Source organism: Gopherus flavomarginatus, chromosome 12 (assembly GCF_025201925.1).
Source record: "Gopherus flavomarginatus isolate rGopFla2 chromosome 12, rGopFla2.mat.asm, whole genome shotgun sequence".
Classification (NCBI taxonomy): domain Eukaryota; kingdom Metazoa; phylum Chordata; order Testudines; family Testudinidae; genus Gopherus; species Gopherus flavomarginatus.
The window spans coordinates 20,701,299-20,725,686 of record NC_066628.1 but is presented as its reverse complement, the minus strand read 5'-3'; the positions used below and the strand labels follow the sequence as shown (position 1 = coordinate 20,725,686).

The 24,388-nt window shown below is 41.8% G+C and overlaps 1 protein-coding gene and 1 pseudogene across 1 annotated transcript in view; both read left to right on the top strand.

The window, feature by feature from the left end:
• The window catches only part of LOC127032146 (olfactory receptor 1009-like), a 64,457-nt gene that overhangs the window by 2,437 nt on the left and 37,632 nt on the right, over nt 1-24,388 (top strand). The gene's annotated exons all lie outside the window — the stretch shown is intronic.
• LOC127032530 (olfactory receptor 1009-like) lies at nt 15,599-16,537 on the top strand (annotated as a pseudogene).

Genomic DNA, 24,388 nt, shown 5'->3' with positions numbered 1-24,388 from the left:
TATAATTCCCAATTCTGTACCTTAGCGTCCAAAATATGGGTATTAGCATGAATTCCCCTAAACTTAATTACCAGCTTAGATCTGACAGGTTGCCACCAATCAGGACTTAGAGTAGAGCACCTGATCGACTCTAGTCTCCCCCAAAACCTTCCCTGGGGGTCCCAACACCCAAATTCCCTGAGTCTCACAACAAAGCGGAATAAACCATTTCCTTCCCCCTCCCTCCTTCCTCCCCAGCTCCTTCCCGCCCTGGGAACACTAGGAGATCACCTGATTCAACTCCGTGAATCTAACACAAAGAGGAACTTTACCATTCCCTCCCTCAGGCAATACAGACTGAAGCTTCTTGAGCCTTAACTAGGAGAAAACACTCAAACAGGTCTTAAAGCAAAGCTTTTAATAAAAAAAGAAAGAAAAAGTAACAGGTTTATCTCTGCACTTTAGATGGTAAAAAGTTACAGGGTCTTTCAACTTATAAACAATAGAAAGAAACTTTCTCCAGCAGAAACACAATTTAAGCTACTTCCAGCAAGTACACATATGCAAATGAAAAGAAAACAAATTAAAATACTATGACCGCCTTTTCTACTTACAATTCTGAACAGATAAGAGACTGTAGCAGGGAGATTGGCAGAAACCTGGTTACACCTCTAGCCCGTCCAGGACTCAGAGAGAACAAAGCCAAACCCAAAACCCACAAACAAAGGCTTCCCTCCCACGAGATTTTAAACTATCTTGTCTCCTGATTGGTCCTCTGGTCAGGTGTTTGGGGTCCCTATTTGTTAACCCTTTACAGGTAAGAGAGACATTAACCCTTAAACTATCTGTTTATGACACAGCTCCCACCTGATTGTGGTTGGCTTATTTTACCTGACAGGTTTTCTCCAGTACACAAAATCCAGTTCGGTCTCTTCTGTGGTCCTGGGTGAAATATTCTCCATCCAGTACAGCGTCTTGACCTTCGTGACAAACCCTATTATCTACAGCTTGAAAAACAAGGAGGTGAAAACAGGTCTAGGGCAAATGTTGGGGAAATTGAAGTTTCTTGAGTAATGGCAATGATCTTAAATAAATGACTTATGTTTACATCAGAGCATAGAATTGTAGATAACTTGTGTTTGGGAAATTCTGAGCTCAGGTAACTGATGGACACGCTGGGACAAAACCTCAGTTGGTCTAAATGAATATGGCTCCACTGAAGTTAGCGGGCCCGATTCCTAGCTGTATAAGAGTCATTGGATCTTGGGTCTCCTAAATCCATATGAGTGCTCTGAGCAGTAGGCTTTAGAGTCATTCACATATTTCTCCCTTTCTCTCCATAACTCTTTAATCTGGCTCACTGACTTCAGGGGAGCTATGGCCAATTTATACCAGCTGAAGATCTGGCCAACTGTATAAAAAGTATCTCTTCATCTACTAATTTCTGTTCATTCTTTTTGATTAATTTGCTGAAACTCTATTTAATAGCATTTATCTTATTCTATCCTATTAAAATCTCAAGGATTTTTCAATAATAATAATTAATAATGATAATATATTTCTCATTGGAGCCAATAGGTTTACTCTTCAGGAGGGTTAGAGCCACAAAGAAAGTTAGGCTTAAACAGGAGAGTTAGCGAGAGACCCACATGAGCGTATCCCGGTGGTTAGGGCGCACACATGAGTGCGGAGAGAGCCCCTTTTATCAGGCCTTTGAAGCGGTGCCTTCCCACATTCCAGGTGACTGGGAATATGGGGACTGAACTCTTTGACAGCGGCAAGGTTTAAAACGCACCCCTCTCCTTGTTATCTCCCATTGACTAGGGAACCACCTATCATCATGTTAAACCATAAGAACAAATGAAAGACCATCCCAGGTCAGACCAATGGACCATCTCACTCAGTATCCTGTTTCTGCCAGTGGCCAGTGCCAGATTCTTCACATGAAATGAACAGAGCAGACAATTATCGAGTGATATATCCCCTGTCGCTCCCAGCTTCTGGCAGTCAGAGGTTTAGGGACACCCAGAACATGGGGTTGCCTCTCTGGCCTGGACTAATAGCCACTGATGGACTTATCCTCCATGAATTTATCTAATTCTTTAAAAACCATTGTTAATATGAAAATGAAGCCTGATTTAACATTTTACATTTCAAATGTCTTTTTACTTCCTTGTCTTTAATGACAAATGTAAAAAAAAAAATAATGGTGTGTTTGTCAAGGTACTAAGCAGACTGAGGTCTCTGTAAAGTGAACTCTGAACTTTGTTTAAAATTGTTTAATGTGGGACAGTTACTATGTTATGTGGCTTAATCCCTAAAACGTTGTTAAATATCCCTTCAAAATATGTTGTCATAATTTAATTATAATAAATCTGAATATTTGTTTTATCCAAACCTTATCTGAATATTGCTACATTTCTGGTCTTCAAAGTCTAAATGTGGCAAGAAGATCCACTGTTTAATTATTTGTCTTCTTCATGCCATCAGCACCTGCATAGAACACCCTCCCAACAGTGGTTCACCAAACCATCACCCCCACTTTATGAAAATCCTGTGTGAATCTCTTCTTCTCAATATGCATGATACTGCAAGCACTTGAATGTTTAGGCTAAATGGACATATCCCTACAGCCTGTCTGAATTCAGAACTTCAATTGAGGCTTAGAAGACTTCTATGTACAGATCACCTACAGGACAGAATCTAATCGATATTATGCACAATCCCTATCCTGCAGACAGATTCACACTCATGCTAGGAGTCCGGATTCACACATAATTTCAAAAAAATTATTCATGTGTACAACATCTTCACAGGAGTAAAGTTTTTTTTTATGGATTGGACATTATATTCCTATTTATATGAACATTTGTATTTTCACTAAACCTACCAAATTCTTAGTTAGGCCTGCACTTTTACAGGGCTCTGAATTCTGGACAGTGAGGAAACGACAGGAGCAGATCTTGAATACAGTGGAAATGAAAATAGAAAGGATGGACCATGTTTGGAACTAATGAGGTAGGGAAAATGTGAAGGTGGTACCAGTTACAGAAAAGCTGAGGGAACTGAGGCATAGATGGTTTAGCCATGTGAAAAGAAAATCAGAAGAATATATAGGAAACAGGGAGTTAAACTTAGAAGTAGAGGGAAAGAGAAGGGTTGGTAGACCCAGAACTAGAGAGATGGATGTCATACTAATGGATATGATTAGCTGCACAGTTTCCAAGGAATGGCTTTCAAGAGAGACTGGAATGAATAAAAGGATATGAAGAACAAACCCTATACAGATGGGAGTAAAGCTAGAAAAAGATTTGAGTTAAGTAAGTGCAGCAGGAGGTTCAGACACTATCTTGCAACAGTGCAATATAGAAAGCAAGAGTGCAAAACTATATTGCAGATATGACAAGATCCTGTAACATCCTGAAGAAACCTTATTGAATTAAGTTTCACATTCTTGCACTTTATTGTATTAAAAATGCAACTCTTTATGTACTTCTGTAGGATTGCATGGCACTTCTTTAGGAGCTTAGCGAACAGGAGCTGCTAACAGGGAGTTTTGCAAGGGAGTTCTCCAGGTGAAGGAGGAGCACAGACAGCATCTGTGGGGTAAGTGACTGTCTGCAGTGTTTGGGTTTGTGTGTGTGTTTGGGGGTTACTTGCTGTGTGCTGAGCTTGTGTTTGTCAGTCTGTTTGGTCTGTTTGTTTGAAGGACCGTGTGCTGTAGCTGGCAGTTGGAGGTGGAGCTACTAGGAAGGTTTGAAAGCTAGAAGCCTCTGGTAATTGGCTGAGCCTTAACCAGTGGGCGGGGCATTCACTCAGGCCAGGGCTTTATAAAGCTGCGCACAAGTGACCAGGGAGCTTAGCGAACAGGAGCTGCTAACAGGGAGTTTTGCAAGGGAGTTTGGAAGGGGAGTAGGAAGGGAGGGGGCTCCCTTGTTGGTCTCATCTGTGACCCATTGGTCCCTTGAACCCATAACCTGAGCCCCATCGAAAACCCTTCTGTTCACAGCAAAGAGGAGCGGACAGAGAGCTGTAGACAGGAATTTGAGACTTTGACAGAGGGAGGCTTAAAATGGTGAGGAGGACCCGTAACACCTGTGCCAGCACTGCTTCTGTCTCCTCCACCTGCGCCTGTAGCCAGACAGAGCACCAAAGCATGGATGCTTTTACCCAGATTCTGGTGTGGGCTTGCAAAGACTGTAATTTGCAATTTCCACTTACTGATATCCAGGCTGGGGGTGGCATCCAATGTGAAAGGTGCCTACTGGTGGAATCTCTCAGGCAGCAGGTGGGAGAGCTACAGGAGGAGGTGGCCTGGCTGAGGAACATCTATGTCCATGAGCAATTCCTGGACAGTATCCATGTGGAGACAGCTGATGGTGCTGTCCCAGTTGACGGGACTACTGACACTGCAGTGGAAGAGGAGATGCCTCAGGGTGTACCTGACACACCAGTGGAGGAGGAGGCTCAGGGTGGACACGGCCAGCTGGTTACTTCTAGCAGCAGGCAGTGCTCCACCGCTGCTGCGAACCCTCCTGTTGTGGTAAAAGATACAGCAGAGAAGAAATCACCCCCAACAGTTAAGGGGGTGAAGTCTCGTACCCCTAAGGCTGGGAGGTCTGCTGCCACCACTGATAAGAAACGTATGGTAGTGGTGGTTGGAGACTCTCTGCTGAGGGGGACGGAGACACCCATCTGTCGCCCTGACCGTTCATCCCGGGAGGTATGCTGCCTGCCAGGGGCCCGTATCCGAGACGTTACAGAGGCTTTGTCGAGGATTATCCGGCCTTCTGACTACTATCCCATGCTACTCATCCATGTGGGCACAAATGATACTGCGAGGTGTGATGCTGAGCAGATCAAGAGTGACTACAGGGCTCTGGGAGTACGGGTTAAGGAGTTTGGAGCGCAGGTGGTATTCTCTTCGATTCTTCCTGTTGAAGGTAGGGGTCCGGGCAGAGACAGATGCATTGTGGAGGTGAATGCCTGGCTGCGAAGATGGTGTCGCCAGGAGGGCTTTGGCTTCCTCGACCACGGGATGCTACTTGAGGAAGGACTGCTAGGAACAGATGGCGTTCACCTTTCGAAGAGAGGAAAGGCCTTATTCGCGCACAGACTGGCTAACCTGGTAAGGAGGGCTTTAAACTAGGTTCGACGGGGACAGGTGAGCAAAGCCCACAGGAAAGTGGGGAACAAGACCTGGGAGATGGGTTGGAAGCAGGAGGGAGCACGGGCTATAATGGCAGAGAGGAAGGAGGGTCAGGGCAAAGCTGGGAGGCAAAATCAAACAAGTATCTTAGATGCCTTTATACAAATGCAAGAAGTATGGGTAATAAGCAGGAAGAACTGGAAGTGCTAATAAACAAATACAACTATGACATAATTGGCATTACTGAAACTTGGTGGGATAATACACACGACTGGAATGTTGGTGTGGATGGGTATAGTTTGCTCAGGAAGGATAGACAGGGGAAAAAGGGAGGAGGTGTTGCCTTATATATTAAAAATGTACACACTTGGACTGAGGTGGAGATGGACATAGGAGACGGAAGGGTGGAGAGTCTCTGGGTTAGGCTAAAAGGGGTAAAAAACACAGGTGATGTCGTGCTGGGAGTCTACTACAGGCCACCTAATCAGGCGGAAGAGGTGGATGAGGCTTTTTTCAAACAACTAACAAAATCATCCAAAGCCCAAGATTTGGTGGTGATGGGGGACTTCAACTATCCAGATATATGTTGGGACAATAACACCGCGGGGCACAGACTATCCAATAAGTTCCTGGACTGCATTGCAGACAACTTCTTATTTCAGAAAGTTGAAAAAGCTACTAGGGGGGAAGCTGTTCTAGACTTGATTTTAACAAATAGGGAGGAACTTGTTGAGAATTTGAAAGTAGAAGGAAGCTTGGGTGAAAGTGATCATGAAATCATAGAATTTGCAATTCTAAGGAAGGGTAGAAGGGAGTACAGCAGAATAGAGACAATGGATTTCAGGAAGGCGGATTTTGGTAAGCTCAGAGAGCTGATAGGCAAGGTCCCATGGGAATTAAGACTGAGGGGAAAAACAACTGAGGAAAGTTGGCAGTTTTTCAAAGGGACGCTATTAAGGGCCCAAAAGCAAGTTATTCCAATGGTTAGGAAAGATAGAAAATGTGGCAAAAGACCACCTTGGCTTACCCTTGAGATCTTGCGTGACCTACAAAATAAAAAGGCGTCATATAAAAAATGGAAACTAGGGCAGATCACGAAGGATGAATATAGGCAAATAACACAGGAATGCAGAGGCAAGATTAGAAAAGCAAAAGCACAAAATGAACTCAAACTAGCTATGGGAATAAAGGGAAACAAGAAGACTTTTTATCAATACATTCGAAGCAAGAGGAAGACTAAGGACAGGGTAGGCCCACTGCTCAATGAGGAGGGGGTAACAGTAACGGGAGACTTGGAAATGGCAGAGATGCTTAATGACTTCTTTGTTTCGGTCTTCACTGAGAAGTCTGAAGGAATGTCTAGTATAGTGAATGCTTACGGGAAGAGGGTTGATTTAGAAGAGAAAATAAGCAAAGAGCAAGTAAAAAATCACTTAGAAAAGTTAGATGCCTGCAAGTCACCAGGGCCTGATGAAATGCATCCTAGAATACTGAAGGAGTTAATAGAAGAGGTATCTGAGCCTCTAGCTATTATCTTTGGGAAATCATGGGAGACGGGGGAGATTCCAGAAGACTGGAAGGGGGCAAATATAGTGCCCATCTATAAAAAGGGAAATAAAAACAACCCAGGAAACTACAGACCAGTTAGTTTAACTTCTGTGCCAGGGAAGATAATGGAGCAGGTAATCAAAGAAATCATCTGCAAACACTTGGAAGGTGGTAAGGTGATCGGGAATAGCCAGCATGGATTTGTAAAGAACAAATCATGTCAAACTAATCTGATAACATTCTTTGATAGGATAACGAGCCTTGTGGATAAGGGAGAAGCGGTGGATGTGATATATCTAGACTTCAGTAAGGCATTTGATACAGTCTCGCATGATATTCTTATAGATAAGCTAGGAAAGTACAATTTAGATGGGGCTACTATAAGGTGGGTGCATAACTGGCTGGATAACCGTACTCAGAGAGTAGTTGTTAATGGCTCCCAATCCTGCTGGAAAGGTATAACAAGTGGGGTTCCGCAGGGTTCTGTTTTGGGACCGGTTCTGTTCAATATCTTCATCAACGATTTAGATGTTGGCATAGAAAGTACGCTTATTAAGTTTGCAGATGATACCAAACTGGGAGGGATTGCAACTGCTTTGGAGGACAGGGTCAAAATTCAAAATGATCTGGACAAGTTGGAGAAATGGTCTGAGGTAAACAGGATGAAGTTCAATAAAGATAAATGCAAAGTGCTCCACTTAGGAAGGAACAATCAGTTTCACACATACAGAATGGGAGGAGACTGTCTAGGAAGGAGTATGGCAGAAAGAGATCTAGGGGTCATAGTGGACCACAAGCTTAATATGAGTCAACAGTGTGATACTGTTGCAAAAAAAGCAAACGTGATTCTGGGATGCATTAACAGGTGTGTTGTAAACAAGACACGAGAAGTCATTCTTCCGCTTTACTCTGCGCTGGTTAGGCCCCAACTGGAGTATTGTGTCCAGTTCTGGGCACCGCATTTCAAGAAAGATGTGGAGAAATTGGAGAGGGTCCAGAGAAGAGCAACAAGAATGATTAAAGGTCTTGAGAACATGACCTATGAAGGAAGGCTGAAGGAATTGGGTTTGTTTAGTTTGGAAAAGAGAAGACTGAGAGGGGACATGATAGCAGTTTTCAGGTATCTAAAAGGGTGTCATCAGGAGGAGGGAGAAAACTTGTTCACCTTAGCCTCCAATGATAGAACAAGAAGCAATGGGCTTAAACTGCAGCAAGGGAGATTTAGGTTGGACATTAGGAAAAAGTTCCTAACTGTCAGGGTAGTTAAACACTGGAATAGATTGCCTAGGGAAGTTGTGGAATCTCCATCTCTGGAGATATTTAAGAGTAGGTTAGATAAATGTCTATCAGGGATGGTCTAGACAGTATTTGGTCCTGCCATGAGGGCAGGGGACTGGACTCGATGACCTCTCGAGGTCCCTTCCAGTCCTAGAGTCTATGAGTCTATGAGTCTATGAGTCTATGAGGAGGAAGACATGAATAATGCAATTGCCGGGAGACATTGGGGAGTTCAAAGGACTTTTGGGGATAATATGTGTGAAGTGGATTGTCAACTAAATTGTTTGGGGATGAAGATTATGCAAATGACCCACCTAAAATGCATTATTTTGAAGCTACACTTTGAGCGGTGTGACAGACCCAGACCAGTGGGGTACAGGAGTCTGGTAGAGGGCAAATATACTGGTCACTGGATGAGTAGTTTCCTGTTCCCTGAGTGACCAGAGCAGGGGAGGCACTAGAGGAATCAAGAACCTGCTAGAACCAATTAAGGCAGACAGGCTGATTAGAACACCTGCAGCCAATCAAGGCAGGCTAATCAGGGCACCTGGGTTTAAAAAGGAACTCACTTCAGTTTATGGTGAGCGTGTGAGGAGCTGGGAGAAAGAGGTGCAAGGAGCTGAGAGTGAGAGGGTGTGCTGCTGGAGGACTAAGGAGTACAAATGTTATCAGACACCAGGAGGAAGGTCCTGTGGTGAGGATAAAGAAGGTGTTTGGAGGAGGCCATGGGGAAGTAGCCCAGGGAGTTTTAGCTGTCATGCAGCTGTTATAGGAGGCACTGTAGACAGCTGCAATCCACAGGGCCCTGGGCTGGAACACGGAGTAGAGGGCGGGCCTGGGTTCCCCCCAAACCTCCCAGTTCTTGATCAGACCAGGAGGAATTGACCCAGACTGTGGGTTCCACCAGAGGGGAAGATCACCGAGGGGAGCAAATCTACCAATAAGCACAGGACCCACCAAGATAGAGGAGGAACTTTGTCACAGCGGATACCATTGTCTGGCTGGTAACCTAGTCAAGGTCTCTTTAAAGAGCCAAACTGGAGACATTAATGATTGACAGAGGCAGGAGATATTCTTGGTCTGAGCTGAGATATGATGAACTGGAAACTACAGAAAAATCCCTGGGTAGGAGTTAAAGGACAGCTCCTGCCTGAGCCCTGCACACATACTTAAGCTAAATCTACAGCACATGTATATCAACATAGCTCCATTGGAGCCAATGGGTGTGATCCAGAGCTGTGCTAGATTCATGAAGGGACTTTGACTTGAACAGGAGAGACTGAGAGAGAACCAAGTCAATATCTCCCATGTCCCTGTGGTTAGGTCACTCATATTGGAATCAGACTAGCTCAGGTGCTGCATCTTGAAATAGCTGCAAGTCAGTTGTCACCAACACAGCCTCCTTCTCTGCATGTAGAGATGAAGATCTCCACGTGGTGCCATCAAGTCAATGTAGGTACATGGATTTACGTCAAATGGGGCTCTGACCATAGAGTTCATATTCTAAAGTGATTTTGTTTTTCTCAAATTTCTCTCACTGTCGAGTTGTAAAGCCCTGTGTATAGCTGAGTGTCCAGGGACATCATAAACATAGTAGGAAGTGGTGCAGCTACTCTGTACCCAAGTGAAATTCACCTTCATATGCAGAACCCCAGTTGGTGAAAAACAGTGTAGATCCACTGAAATAAACAGGGCTAGTCTCATACCTGCCAGCTGAGGATCTTGGCTCAATGAAAAAAGATATGACTTTGTTTGCCAATGTTTGAATTATAAAGCTATGATCTGGGGTCAATGAAGAGTCAACCAATAGGCTGAGCTATTCAAAAGTGTCTAGGAGACTCAGGTGTCCAACTCCTATTCTGGGGGAAAAACTTAGTCCCAGCCTCATGCCAAAGGTCAGCCAGAAAGTCTGTGACAAGCAACATATGGAATCCTGATCTCTTCATTCCCTGTCTAGTGTATTCAGCCAAAATTCCATACATGTGTCCACTTCCATCACTCTTCTCATCCCATCCTAGTACTGATGGCATGCACTCTCTGTCCCATTTAAAAAAGACACCACCCTAGGCTCTCATTTTCAAAGGGAAAATTTCTTTCAGATTCTTCACACAAAATAAACAGAGCTAGTTGAACAATGGGACTATTTTCATTAAAAAAACAAAGCAAAACAAACAAAAAAAACAAAAAAAATCACATGTCCATCTTTGTTATCCAAATTCAAAACTTCCACAATCTGCTTACTAAATAAAAAGTAGCTCTATTTAGCTACCCTACTCTTCATTTTTTTCAGGCTATCCAGCTTACTAAGCATCACTCTGTCATGCTGTCAATTCTTCATGGCAGCAATCATGGGTACTTTTAAGTTTGTTAGTTCTAGTCAACATTTTTACCATGATTGTTTTTCCAATTTCAAAATGTGATTTCACCATGTTAGAATGTTTTTTTGGGGGGGGGGTAATTGTTTTTTTCCCCTGGATAATCTGAATTTTGAAGTAAAATATTTGACTTTTGCATTGGGAAAATCTAAACAAAAATGTTATTTCAATTTGACCTCTCAAAATGAAATAATAGATTTCCTTTCAAAATGTCAACATGAAATTAAAAAAAATTGAGTTGACATTTCTATTTAAAATGACAAAATTACTCATCTCAATGTCATTTTAAATCAAAATATTGATTGAGAATGAAACTGACACTTCAAAAAGCTGGCTTGTTTCAGTCAAAAAAGATAAAATGAAATGTTTAGATATTTCTGCTTTCAAATATTTTATGATTTTTCCTTTCACAAGAACATTGACATTTTAACTTTCTGGCTTATTTTGGGTTTAAAACAAATGCTGAAATATGGAATTTACTGAGTGATGGAAATTTCTTTTTCTGATCATCTCTAACATTTGTACAGAACAAAGCATGACAAGGCCTTAATCTCAGTTAACTGTAATAGAAAAAAAATAATAATTAAAGAAGAAGTGGTATTGGGAGGCACAATGTCTATTTGATAACTAAGAGGCAAGTATTCAATATGGTAATGATGACAATTCTGTTATATGGAGCAGAAACATATTCATTAAAAACAGCTGAGGAGAAGAAATTAAACAGTTTTCAGTGTCAAAAGTTATGACATATCCTTGACATCCATTGATTCAATTTTGTCACAAACAGGGAGATACTTAAATAATCCCAGTAAATTGCAGTTTTGCATTAATTGAAAAGAAGACAACTGCAATGGTGGGAGTATATGCAATGTTCAGGAGGCCGTATGCTTTTACAGAAGGTTTAAAGAGTTGAGGTAGAAGGAAGTAGAGCGCCAGTGCAACCATGAATGATATTGAAAGATGCAATTTGTGGGATATAAGAAACCTAAATCATCCCATCCTGACCCTTGTGAAAGGAATAAGACTTGGAATGGACCATTCAAGATGGAAATCCATTCCACATGTCACCATGGCTGCGTTAGAGCCATGTGTTTCTGCTGCTGCTGATGTGCTGCTGACTTTATGAAGCAAACCAGCCTCAGAGACACTGAGAAAGCCCTGTCCCAAAATACCTTATAGACCAAGTTGTTAGGGCTGAGGAGAGTTGTTAAGGCTGTTCAGTGCTTGGAGCTCTGATGCCAGCTTCATGAGCAGGGAATGCAGCTTAGTGATTCAGCAGACCTTGATGTTTTTCCTAAGGAAAGACCACAGGCTCGGTTTGGTGGCTAAGGCCCTCAGCGAGGTTTATTGTCAGCAAAGCACAGTATTAGCTCCCTGTCCAATGGGTCACAGGGACACTAAGACATGTATTTCTGTTACAAGATGGGACACCAGGGTCCTGTTCCCTTGACCAATACAAAGATGCCCCTCGTTGGACTTCTGCTTCTATTCACTGATACAAAAAAGGTACATATTACATTCCAGATGCTGTTAGTTACCATCCTTATCCTGGTACCTGCTAGTTAGAACAAACATCATCAGTCATTATCCTGTGATCCCAATCTTATCTTATGAGGGGTCAGTGTCCTCTTGTACCATCTCTTAAGAATGTATTTACATAGTTACTTGAGAGATCTACGTCTTTTTCACCGTCCTCTATGGTCAGCAATATGCTTACCTGGTGCATTGCTATTCTGTCAAAGTCCGGCCTGTTCTAGTTCCCAGCCTTCGGTTATTACAATTACTTAGGCTTAGCTTTCCAGCAGGGCCTATGGTACAGAGATTACAGCACTTTTCTGAGAGATAAGAGAGCTAAATTCAAATCTCTGTTCCACATCAGACAGAGAAGGAATTGCATGACGATCTCCCATGACCCAGGACAGTTCTCTAACCACTAGCTTAAAGGTACTGGGGACGTACTAAGATGCCCTGTGCTGCTTCGTGACTTTAGTTGGCTTTTTTGTTTGTTTGTTTTGCCCTGGATGAAACACTTTGGCTTTTTTTTTTAATTCACAAATAGTATTGGGTCAACCAAACTGCATTTTTCAGTGAATAAACTACTTGTCTGAAAAATTTTACCCAGATGTATTTGGAAAAGCTCCTCCTTCATCTCATCTCCTGTTCTTTCCTGCCATCTTATACAGGCTATTAGCTGCTTTCTCATCCCTTAACCTGTGCTTCCAGCCACTGGTGATTTTTTAAGGATGGCTGGCCAGTTCCCATTCTTTCTCCTCTACCGCATTTGTGGTAATTATACATTAAGACTAGGACCTTCAAAGGAGTCTAAGGGAGAGGAAATGTGCTGCTGTTTGTGCATCTAACTCCTTCAGCTGCTTTGAGAATCTCAGCCTAAGGACATGCCTTTTTAATTGACTGTCACTGAGATTGGGTACCTAAATCACTTGGATGCATATGATAACCCAAGCCTCAGTGCTCTCATTTTTAGGTACTGTAGCACAATGTTACTGGGAGCTTGTTACAGAGAGTGAACTCCAGGGAATGTCCCAGGGGGAGCAAGACAGCATTTAAACAACTCTCAAGAATCAGCTCCTAGTCTTGGAGTCAGCTAGAGAAAAGATCTTTGCTTCACTCCCCAACACACCTTGAGGTGTTTCACTGTTCCAGGTAAAGAATATTGGATCTGCTTGGATGCTGTATTCCAGAGACAGACAGACTAGATAGACAAACTGATAAGGAGGATGATAGACTAAGAAAAGAGGAAATCACAGGTCAGAATGATCTCACCATATTTATGATCTGTGCTTAAAAGGCAGGTGAGTTGATTCATATTTTTATTCCTTTTTAATTTTTGTATCCTTTTCATTTCAAAGGACCGGATTCTGTCTCTCTTATCTAGGGGTGGGTCTCTGCAGAGTCCCATTGACTTTTACCTGGCTACAGCAGTCTGCTCACACAGACTAAGCTACAGCACAGGGGCCATGGCTGGTGAAACCAATTTGCTTGAATCACCCAGCTCTCTCTTTCTCTGTCTTTCTTAAGGCAGCACTGAGATAGCTGAGAGCAGGTGTGTGTGCGTGTGTGTGTGCACGCTCGCACTTAGGCATTTGTCTCATGAACTGATAATGGAGGAAATTTTTAGTTTCCCTCTAGGGTTGTATGGGGACAAACATAATTTTGAGATTTGAGAGAACATTGATTTTATTCCCTTTTCCATTAATAACTGATGTCATTCACTTCCAGAAGGGCAGGATAATTTCTCTACTGTAAGTACAGTCTGATATTCAGACATGCAGAAAATGGAGTCAAAAATCCCACTGAGTAGGAATTTAAGTGACTTTGGAGGAAAAGTTCCATTAATTTTCTATCAGGCCCCTCTTCTCAAAATTATGTCACTATGTCGAGATAATGTTTGATGGTCACATTCATTTCTTCTTGATAGCATCTCATGGCCTTCTCATAAACTTAAAAAATACAACCTAGATGGAGCTACTATAAGGTGAGTGCATAGCTGGTTGGAAAACAGTTCCCAGAGAGTATTTGTCAGTGGTTCACAGTCATGTTGGAAGGGCATAATGAGTGGGGTCCTGAAGGGATCAGTTCTTGGTCTGGTTCTGTTCAATATCTTCATCAGTGATTTAGATAATGCATAGAGAGTACACTTATAACATTTGCATATGATACCAAGCTGGGAGGGCTTGGAAGAACTTTGGAGGATAGGATTATAATTCAACATGATCTGGACTGACTGGAGAGATGGTCTGAAGTAAATACGATGAAATTCAATAAGGACAAATGCAAAGTACTCCACTTAGGAATAAACATTCAGTTGCACACATACAAAATGGGAAAGGATTGCCTAGGAAGGAGAACTGCAGAAAGGGATCTGGGTGTCAAAGTGGACCACAAGCTAAATATGAGTCCACAGTGTAACACTGTTGCAAAAAAAGCAAACATCCTTCTGGGATGTATTAGCAAGATTGTTGTAAGCAAGACACGAGAAGTAATTCTTCCACTCTACTCTGTTCTGATTAGGCCTCAATTGGACTATTGTGTCCAGTTCTGGGTGCCACATTTCAGTAAAGATGTGAAGAAACTGGAAAAAGTGCAGAGAAGAGCAACAAAAATTATTAAAGGTCTAGAAAACATGACCTATGAGGGAAGATTTAAAAAAATGGCTTGTTTAGTCTAGAGAAGAAAAGACAGAGTGGGGACATGATAACAGTTTTCAAGCACATAAAACGAGGAGGATGGAAAAATTTGTTCTTCTTAACCTCTGAGAATAGGACAAGAACCAATGGGTTTAAATGCAGCAACGTCAGTTTAGACTGGAAAAACTTCCTGTCAGAATGGTTAAGCACTGGAATATATTGCTTAGGGAGTTAGTGGAATCTCCATCATTGGAGATTTTTAAGAGCAGGTTGGACTAACACCTGCCAGGGATGGTCTAGATTAAACTTAGTCCTGCCATGAGTTCAGGGGACTGGACTAGATGACCTCTTGCTGTTCCTTCCAGTTCTATAATTCTATTCTTCTTCTTCTTCTTCTTGAAAAATCCTAATAATTTTAATAGGTAAGAATCCAATTATATACTGCGGTTATTAAATAGTGTTTTCAACAAAATATTCTAGAACAACTGACAGACTGTAATGGAGGTGGAGATTATTTATATAGATTTGGCCAGATGTCCAGCAATTGTCAATTGGCCATAGTTTCACTGCAGCCAATCTGCCAGATCCCATGCTGGTGTGACACAGCTGTAGCTCTATTGAAGTCATAAGGCCAGAGTGCAGAGAAAAAATAAATTCTTCAATAGCCTTGTGGTTAGTACACTCACTCTGCATGCAGATGAGCAAATATCCAGTAACCCTGCACTGCCTCTTTTATGATTAATCCATACAGGAACAGCTTCAAGAGGAGAGACTGAGGGAGCCCCACGTCAGACTATCGCTTAGTCAAAGCTGAGCAAGGAATTTGTGAATACAAGTAGGACGTGATTCTTGGTTTTAGGCATCTAAAGGGGCAATTAGATGCCCAAGTCCTTTTGTGTATCCAGCTTATTTTGTCTATTTAAAACACACAAATACCATCTCACATGCCTCTCTCTCTAAATTTAGTATAGTTAAAACACACATTTTACAGAATGAAATAGGACTCTCCTTACATTCATCCTCTGGAACAGATAATCTCCACATACTATTTCAATTTATTTTCATAATAAGTGTTAATTTCATTTTTGTCTGGTCTTTCAGGTCACAGATTTCCTGAATAAATGGCAATGAAAAATCAAACCACAGTGACTGAATTTATCTTCCTGGGACTTTCCAGTGACCCACAGATGTAGATTTTCCTTTTGTCGGTGTTTTTAGTTATTCACCTAATCACTCTGGGTGGTAACATAGTGATCATGGTGGTGATAAGAGCTGATTCTCACCTTCACATCCCTATGTACTTCTTCCTTTTCCATGTATCCTTTGTTGATATTTGTTATTCCTCAGTCACAGTGCCTAATATGCTGATGAACTTCCTAGCAGAGAGCAAAACTATTTCTGTCATTGGCTGCATAGCTCAGATGTTCTTCATTTTCCTCTCAGCTGCTACTGAAGCTTTCATTCTCTCAGCCATGGCTTATGACCGCTATGCTGCCATCTGTGACCCGTTGCATTACATGGAAACAATGAGCACAAGGATCTGTGTTCAGCTGGTGAATGGAGCATGGGCAATAGGCATCTTCTATGCCCTGCTAAACACTGTTTTTGCCCTCAAGTTGCATTTTTGTGGATCCAATCAAATCAGCCATTTCAGCTGTGAGCTCCCTCCTCTATTACGACTGTCCTGCACTGAAACCCTCACCACTGAAGTGGTGCTTCATACTTCTGTTCTGACATTTGTCTCAATCTCCTTCCTCCTCACACTGATCTCCTACATTCACATCATCTCCACCGTTCTGAGGATACGCTCTGCTGAGGGCAGGAATAAAGCCTTCTCCACCTGCAGCTCCCACCTTATTGTGGTCAGCTTGTTGTACCTGACAGCTTTTCTCCAGTACACAAAACCCAGCTCAGTCTCTTCTGTGCTGCTGGATGAAATGTTCTGCATCCAGTACAGCATCTTGACCCCCATGTTAAACCCCATCATCTACAGCCTGAAAAACAAGGAGGTGAAAACAGCTCTAAGGCAAATGTTGGAGAAATTAAAGTTTCTCAAGTAATGTTGATGATGTTAAATAAATTAAATTACATATTTTTACATCAGAGCATAGAACTGTGGATAACTGGTGTTTAGGAAATTCTCAGCTCAGGTAACTGATGGACACATTGAGACAAAACCTCCGTTGGTCTAAATGAGTGTGGCTCCATTGAAGTCAGCAGGCCAGATTCTCAGTTATACAAGAACCACTGGAGCACTGGGTACTGAATCTTGGGTCTCCTAAATCCAGAGTGAGTGCTCTGTAGTGTCAGTGTAGCGGGGTGGTTACCCACTCCTGCACTTCGGGGCTTTAAACAGCCAAGAAGAGGACTGTGGCTGGGGCAGAAAGTCTGGGCTGATAGGGAGAAAGGAGGCTCAGCTGTGGCCAGGTCCCAGTCAGGCCCAGCTGGCTCCTATAAGAGGCAGTGAGCCAGAAGCCCAGCCAGTCTCCCTCAGCCTGTAGAGGGAGAAGGGCCTGGCTGCAGGGAGCTATACATAGGGTACCAGAGTGGAACAGGGCTGGGGAAAGGGAGCGGAGCTGGGCAGCTCCTGCCTGGAAAGCCCCAAGCTGTGGCTTAGGTTAAGGCCAAGAGGTACTAGGCATTATAGGGGGCAGCACAGGGGTAGGCAAAGGCAGCAGGTACAAACCCCTTTGCTTATGACGAGTGGCTGATACTGCAGTCTGCCCCAGTGAACAGGGGCTAGATGGACACTGGGCAGTAGCCATATATTGAGGCAAAGTGGGGATAGTGGGTTGAGGGTTCCCCTGGAAGGGAAGACTAGATTGGTGGGGTACTGCCAGGGGGCAGCACCCCAGTTAAAAGGGCACTGGGGTCCAGGGAGGGACACGGGGGCCAAGAGGACAGGCGGATCACGGGCTTGCAGAGGGCACTCCTAGCTGGAATGAGCTAATTCCCATAAGTGACCAGCAGGAGGCGCCACAGAGGTGAGTCCGTACCCTTACAGTCAGTCACACATTTCTTCCTTTCCTCTATCTCCATATCTATTTAATATGGCCCACTGACTTCAGGGGATCTATGGCCAATTTATGCCAGCTGAGATTCTGGCCAAATCTATAAAAAAATAATCTCTCTTAATCTATTAATCTCTCTTATTTTGTATTTTTGACTAATTTATTGAAACTCCATTTAGTATCAGTTATCTTATTCTATCCTACTAAAATGTCAAGGATTTTCAATAATAATTAATAAGGATAACATGATAATCATTGGAGCCAATGGGTTTACTCCCCAGGGAATTTAGGCATGAACACGAGAGTTAGAGAGAGGCCCACATGAGTGTATCCTAGCGGTTAGGGCATCCACAGGGGTCGGGAGAGTTCCCCTATTTAAATCCTGTCTCTTTATCAGGCACTTGAAGTGGGGCTCTCTCACATTCCAGGTGACTACCTTCACCATTGGGATAAAAGTTATGAGCAGTCTCCTCCTTCTAATTCCTTCTTCTCCCTCCTTCATTCCCAGTTTCATGTAAAAAAAAAAAACTTAGGTGGGTTTAGAGAGTCCCTAGCTGAGAATGACAAGCAAAAGGATTTGTCTCCTTCACAGGGATATGGGGACTGAACTCTTTGACAGCGGCAGGGCTTAAAACACACCCCACTCCTCAGCATCTCTCATTGACTAGAGAACCACCTATTATCATGTTAGAACATAAGAACAAATGAAAAACAATTCCAGGTCCGACCAACGGTCCATCTAGCCCACTATCATCTTTCTGCCAATAGCCAGTGCCAGATTCTTCAAAGAGAATGAACAGAACAGACAATTATTGATGATACATCCCCTGTCACACAGTCCCAGCTTCCGGCAGTCAGAGGTTTAGGGACACCCAGAACAGGGGGTTGCCTCTCTGGCCTGCTGGACTAATAGCCATTGATGACCTATCCTCCATGAACTTACCTAATTGTTTTTTAAAAACTGTCTCCAGCTCAAAAAAAAAAAAAAGGGAACAAGAGATGCTGTTAAAATGCAAGCCTGATTTAATATTTTACAGTTCAAATGAATTTTTACTTCATGTCTTTAATAAAAGGTTATAAAAAGAGATTTGTAATGGTGTGTTTGCCAAGGTACTAAACAGACTGAGGTCTTTGCAAAGTGAACTATAAACCTTGTTTAAAACTGTTTAATGTGGGGCAGTGACTGGGTTATATGGCGTAATCCCTGAAACATGATGTTTAATATCCCTTAAAATATGTTGTCATAATTAATTATAATAACCCTGGATATTTGTCTTATCCAAACATTATCTGAATATTGCTACATTTTTTGGTCTTCAAAGTGTAAATGTGGCAAGAATTTCCACTGTCTAATTATGTTTCTACTTCTTGCCATCAGCACATGCATGGAACACCCTCCCAACAGTGGTTCACCAAACCATCAACCTCACCTTGTGAAAATCCTACAGAAAGAAAGGGAGGAGGTATCCACTGAGTGGGCTTCTTCATTTCTCTATTATGTTTTTATGAATCTCTTCTTCTCTAGAGAAATGATACTGCATGCACTTGAATGTTTAGACTAAATGGACATACCCCTACAGCCTGTCTGCATTCAGACCTCCAGCTGAGGCTTAGAAGAATTCCACTTATAGACCACTGGCAGGACTGAATCTAATCAACATTATGCATGATCTCAACCCTGCAGATACATTCACCCTTGTGCTAGGAGTTGGTACTCAAGTGTAATTTCAATAACAATATTCATGTTTACAACATCTTCATAGGAGTAATGTTCTTGCTGGATTTTGCATTGTATGCCTATTTATATGAGCATTTGTATTTTCACTAAACCTACCACACTGAAAAGTGAGATCTGCAAGATGTTAATTAGGCCTGAACTTTCACAGGGCTCTGAATTCTGGACCATGAAGAAGAGACAGGAGCAGATCTTAAATACCATGGAAATGGAAATGTAGAGATGGATATTTGGTGTTCCATGGATGGACCATGTTTGGAACTAATGAAGTAGGGGAAATGTGAAGTTAGTATCAGTTATAGAAAAGTTGATGGAATTGAGGCATAGATGGTTTGGCCATGTGAAAAGAAAATCGGAAGAATATATAGGAAACAGGGAGTTCAACTTAGAAGTGGAGGGAAAGAGAAGGATTGGCATATCCAGAACTAGATGTATGTATGTCATACTAAAGGACAGGATTAGCTGCAGAGTTTCCAAATAATAGCATTCAAGATAGACTGGAATGGAGAATAAGGATGGGAAGAACTAACCTCATATAGATGGGAATACGGTTAGAAGAAAATTTGAGTTAAGTAAGTGTAGCAAGAGGTTCAGGCACTAGATTACTATACTGCAGATATGAAAAGATCCTTGAACAAATTTTACTGAATTAAGTTTCACATACTTTGACTTCATTGCATTAAAAATGCAAATGTTTATGTTCTTCTGTAGGATTGCATGGTGCTTCTTTAGGAGGAAGGCATGAATAATGCAATTGCTGGGCGATATTGGGGACTTCAAAGGACTTTTTGGGATAATACGTGTGAGGTGGATTTACAAGGAAATTCTTGGGAGTGGATCCACCTAAAAGGCAATATTTTGAAGCTACACTTTGAGCAGATACTCATTGTCTGTCTGATTACCTAGTCAAGGTCTCTTAAAAGAACCATACTGGAGAAATCAATGACAGAGGGTCAGGAGATGATTTTGGTTTGAGCTGTGATATAATGACCTTGAAACCACAAGAAAACCCCTGGGTAGGACAGCTCCTGCCAGAGCCCTGCACACATACTTAATGTTATATAATCTCATACTATGCTAAAAGCTAAATTAATTTGGCTTTGCTCTTAAATTACAAGAATATAACCTGTCTGATTTGCATTCTCTTGGCCTGCCCAGATTCTCCTGTGTGTCCGTACGACTCTCAGTGTGGTTTCCTCAGTGTGACCCAGCCTGTTCAAACTGTTTCCAGTGTCCCAAAGGCAGCATGCTACAGCCTTTAACACATTGACTCGCAATGTTCATTAAGGCTGCGTCTATACTATGAGCTAGAGGTGGGATTCCCAGTTCATCGAGCTAGCACTCCAAAATTAGCAGTGTAGTAGTAGTATCATGGACAGCAGTGAGCAGAGGCACAGAGTAGTTTCACTCAGTAGAAACATGCCTGAACCTCATGAGTATGTACTTGACATGCCAACACGTGCCACTGCCTGTACTACAGCAGCTACATTACTATTTTGATTGAGTTATCTCAATGAGAGCTACAATGAGTGAGTCTGCATAAGCTGTGAATCACACCCCTAGCTGACTTGTAGACACATTAAGTGTAAATTGTTACACAACTGTTGGAAAGGGCTTCCTCCCTCTTCCCTGAGGGACGTAGGTTCTAGTTCCTAGATAAACCTGTTGGGTGAAATACACATTCCATTATAGCAGCAAAGAGTCCTGTGGCACCTTATAGACTATCATACCACATAATGGACTAACATTCCATTATGTGGTATAAAAAGCACGATAGTAGTGACAGATCCTGAAACAATCTTTATAATTACTAAAGAGAAAACCCAGGTGTCACGCTTGATAGAATGTTACTGAAAAGCTCTTAGAGTGATCAAAGGATGTTACCATCATGTTTATAGACTTTGTCGCTGGTTTTGACTCATTGCATCAATCAGTGCTGTGGATATGGCTTCACCATTGTGGGATGTATGAGAGCTTAGTGTGCCACATAGAGGAATACGTCTATCAGGGCCTGCACAACCCATTAGGTGACCTAGGGGGTCGCATAGGGCACTGATATTTGGGGGGCGGCGACTGTGGCGGCCGGATGTTCTGCCGCCACTCTTGTGGGTGTTATTTCTGGGGAGAGACCTTCTGCTGCATGTGTTGGGGGCGCCACTCTTGGGAGCGGGAGCTTCTGCCGCCTAGGGCCCCAAAAAGGCTGCCGGTGCTCCTGAGTACTATGGTACACTGACTTGTGCGAGGGTCAGCGATTGTATTACAGACAGATTTTCTGTAGAATCAGGGGTGCATTAGGTATGTTTCTCCAAAATTTGGTATTTAATGTTATAATAGACTATCGGACGACAAGATTGATTGTGACCCAGGTAGAGGTGTACTATTTAAAGATTCATTTTGATTGGATCTTAAATACGAGGATGATATCGCCTTACTTGGAGAGACTACTGACCATGAGCTGAAAAAAAGTGTTTTATCTATGATGATAAAAATAAAATCATCCATGCCTCCAATAAAACAGAAATGAATGTCCTGGTGGTGTGAATGTAGATGGCAATGACATTGAATGCGTGAATAGTTGTATATATCTGGGTAGCTGGTTGACAGCAGGAGGGACTATATCTGAAGAGGACACATGTATGATCAGTCTTGTGTCAGTGGCATTTAAGCATCTTCAGATACCTCTCTTTGGGTGGCAGAATGTCTATGTGACAACTAAGAGATGAGTTTTGTCAAAGTTAGACTCAGGACTCACAGTTTATCAGACCACTCTGTTTATTAGCACAGCTCTCTGCTAATAACACCCAGATAATGTGAGCACCATGCAAGGCACAATAGAACCCCCTCATGTTTTTTTTAGTGAATTTGACTAAATTGTCCATAGTCAAATGATAGCAATCAGATAGTCTCTTTATTTGGATTATTTACAGGCATTCTTTTGGAAAAGGGTCCATTTTCCCTTCAGAATGGCTGCAAAGAAACCAAGAATTCTCTCTTTTTAACATGGTCCTTTTAAGATTTTCACAAAGTTTAACTGCTTAATTCTCTCCAACCTCTGTAGAGTTAACTTTTCACTCTCTTTCTTTAAATCACTTGTTTATTTCCCAAAATGACACCTTTATCAACTCACATTTCACCGTTTTAAGTATTGTCCCAGGGATTCATGCCTGCACTTACTGCTTTCCTTACTCCTGACACTATGCCCTTAGGGCTTCCAACCTGTGTTTCAGTTTCTTTATCTGTTGCTTGTTTGCTTGTGTGGGCTCCGATATTGCTTTTTTTCCAATGAACCGTTTTTGTTAGTGATATTGTGGCCATTTCACAACTCTGAGAGAAATGCTCAAGGAAAGGGACCAGGAAGAGTGGAGACCAGCCGAGGAGCCCACCCTCCTTGCTGAATTGGCAGTGGAACACTCAAGGAACCTTTATATACAGAACTCCAGCTGGCGAATAGCAGCATAGCTCCACTGAAATAAACTGGGCTACTCCGATACATGCCAGCTGAGGATCTGTCAAAGATATGACTTTAAATTCGTCCATTGCCAATGTTTGGCTTATAGAGCTATGGTCTGGGGTAAATGAAGAGTCAACCAATATGTAGAGCTATTCAAAAGAGTCTAGGGGAATCAGCTGCCCAACTTCTTTTGGATGAGAATAACTTAGTCCCAGCCTCATGTCCAAAGTCAGCCAGAAAGTCTGTGGAGAACAGTACACAGAATCCTGATCTTTTCATTCCCTGGCTAGTGTGTTCAGTCACAATTCCATACATATGCCCACTTCCATCTCTCTTCCCATCCCATTCTAGTATTGATTGCATGCACTCTCTGCCCCATTTAAGAAAGACACCACCCTCTGCTTCCATTTTCACAGGGACAATTTCTTCTTTCAGATTCTTCACACAAAATAAATAGAGATAGCTGAACAGTGGGACTATTTACATGAAGAAACCATGTCTGTCTTTGTTAGTTCTGGTCAACATTTTTACCATGATTTTCTTTATCAAATTTCTAAGGTTGGTATTACCATGATAGATTGTTTTGTTTTGATTTTTGGGTTTTTTTTGGTTTTTGTTCTGGAAAATCTGAATTTTGAAGTAAAATGTTTGATTTTCTCATTGGGAAAATCTAAACAAAAATTTCATTTCAATTTGACCTCTCAACATGACAAAACTACTCATCTCAATATAATTTAGATCAAAATATTGATTGACAATGAAATTGACACTTCAAAAGCATGGTTTGTTTCAATAAAAAAGGACAAAATGAAATGTTTAGATATTTCTGCATTTAAATATTTTATGATTTTTTCCTTTCACAAAAATGTTGACATTTCAACTTTATGGCCTATTTTGGGTTTAAAACAAATGTTGAAATTTGGAATTTACTGGGTGACTTTTTTTTTTTCTGACCATCTCTAACATTTATACAGAACCAAGAATGGCAAGGCCTTAATCTCACCTAAATGTAATAAAAAATAAATAATAATAAAAGAAGAAGTAGTATTTCCAGATTTTTATTTTTATATTTAAGCCTTTTGAGTCTTGGACTTTCTATAATTGTATCTTAAGCACCAAGACTAGAAGTGGATTGGTGTTTAATGGATGCTTGATAGTAATAATCTTCTGTAATTTGAAGAAAATAAATGGGCAGATGTATTGCAGAGGTTTTTATATTAATGTACACAAAATATTTCGAGATCTCTGGGAAAAGAATGCTACTGAAGAACACTGCTCTCTTCTTTTAATGCCATTGTCTGTGTTACAGATCCATAAAAATAGCCATGCTGACACAGACCTGCCATCTAAATTCGCTATCCCATTTCTGACAGTGACCAGGAACAGATGTTCAGAAGAAGATTCAAGAATGTCACAGTAGACATGATACTTAATATCCCTTCCAGTAATATCATAATTAATCATAATAACTCTGTACATTATTCATACCCTATCTCTTTTTGGATCTTGCTACATTTATGATCTCAGCATATCCCTATGGAAAGAAGTTCCACAATCTAACCATGTGTCTTCTTCATACCATCTGCACACGCATGGAAAACCATCCCAACACTACCGCACCAAATCACCCCCATCATATTATGCAGATTCTATAGAAAGAAAGAAAGGATGACCTGACTGAATGGGCGTTTTCCATTCAGCTCTTTTGGTTTAT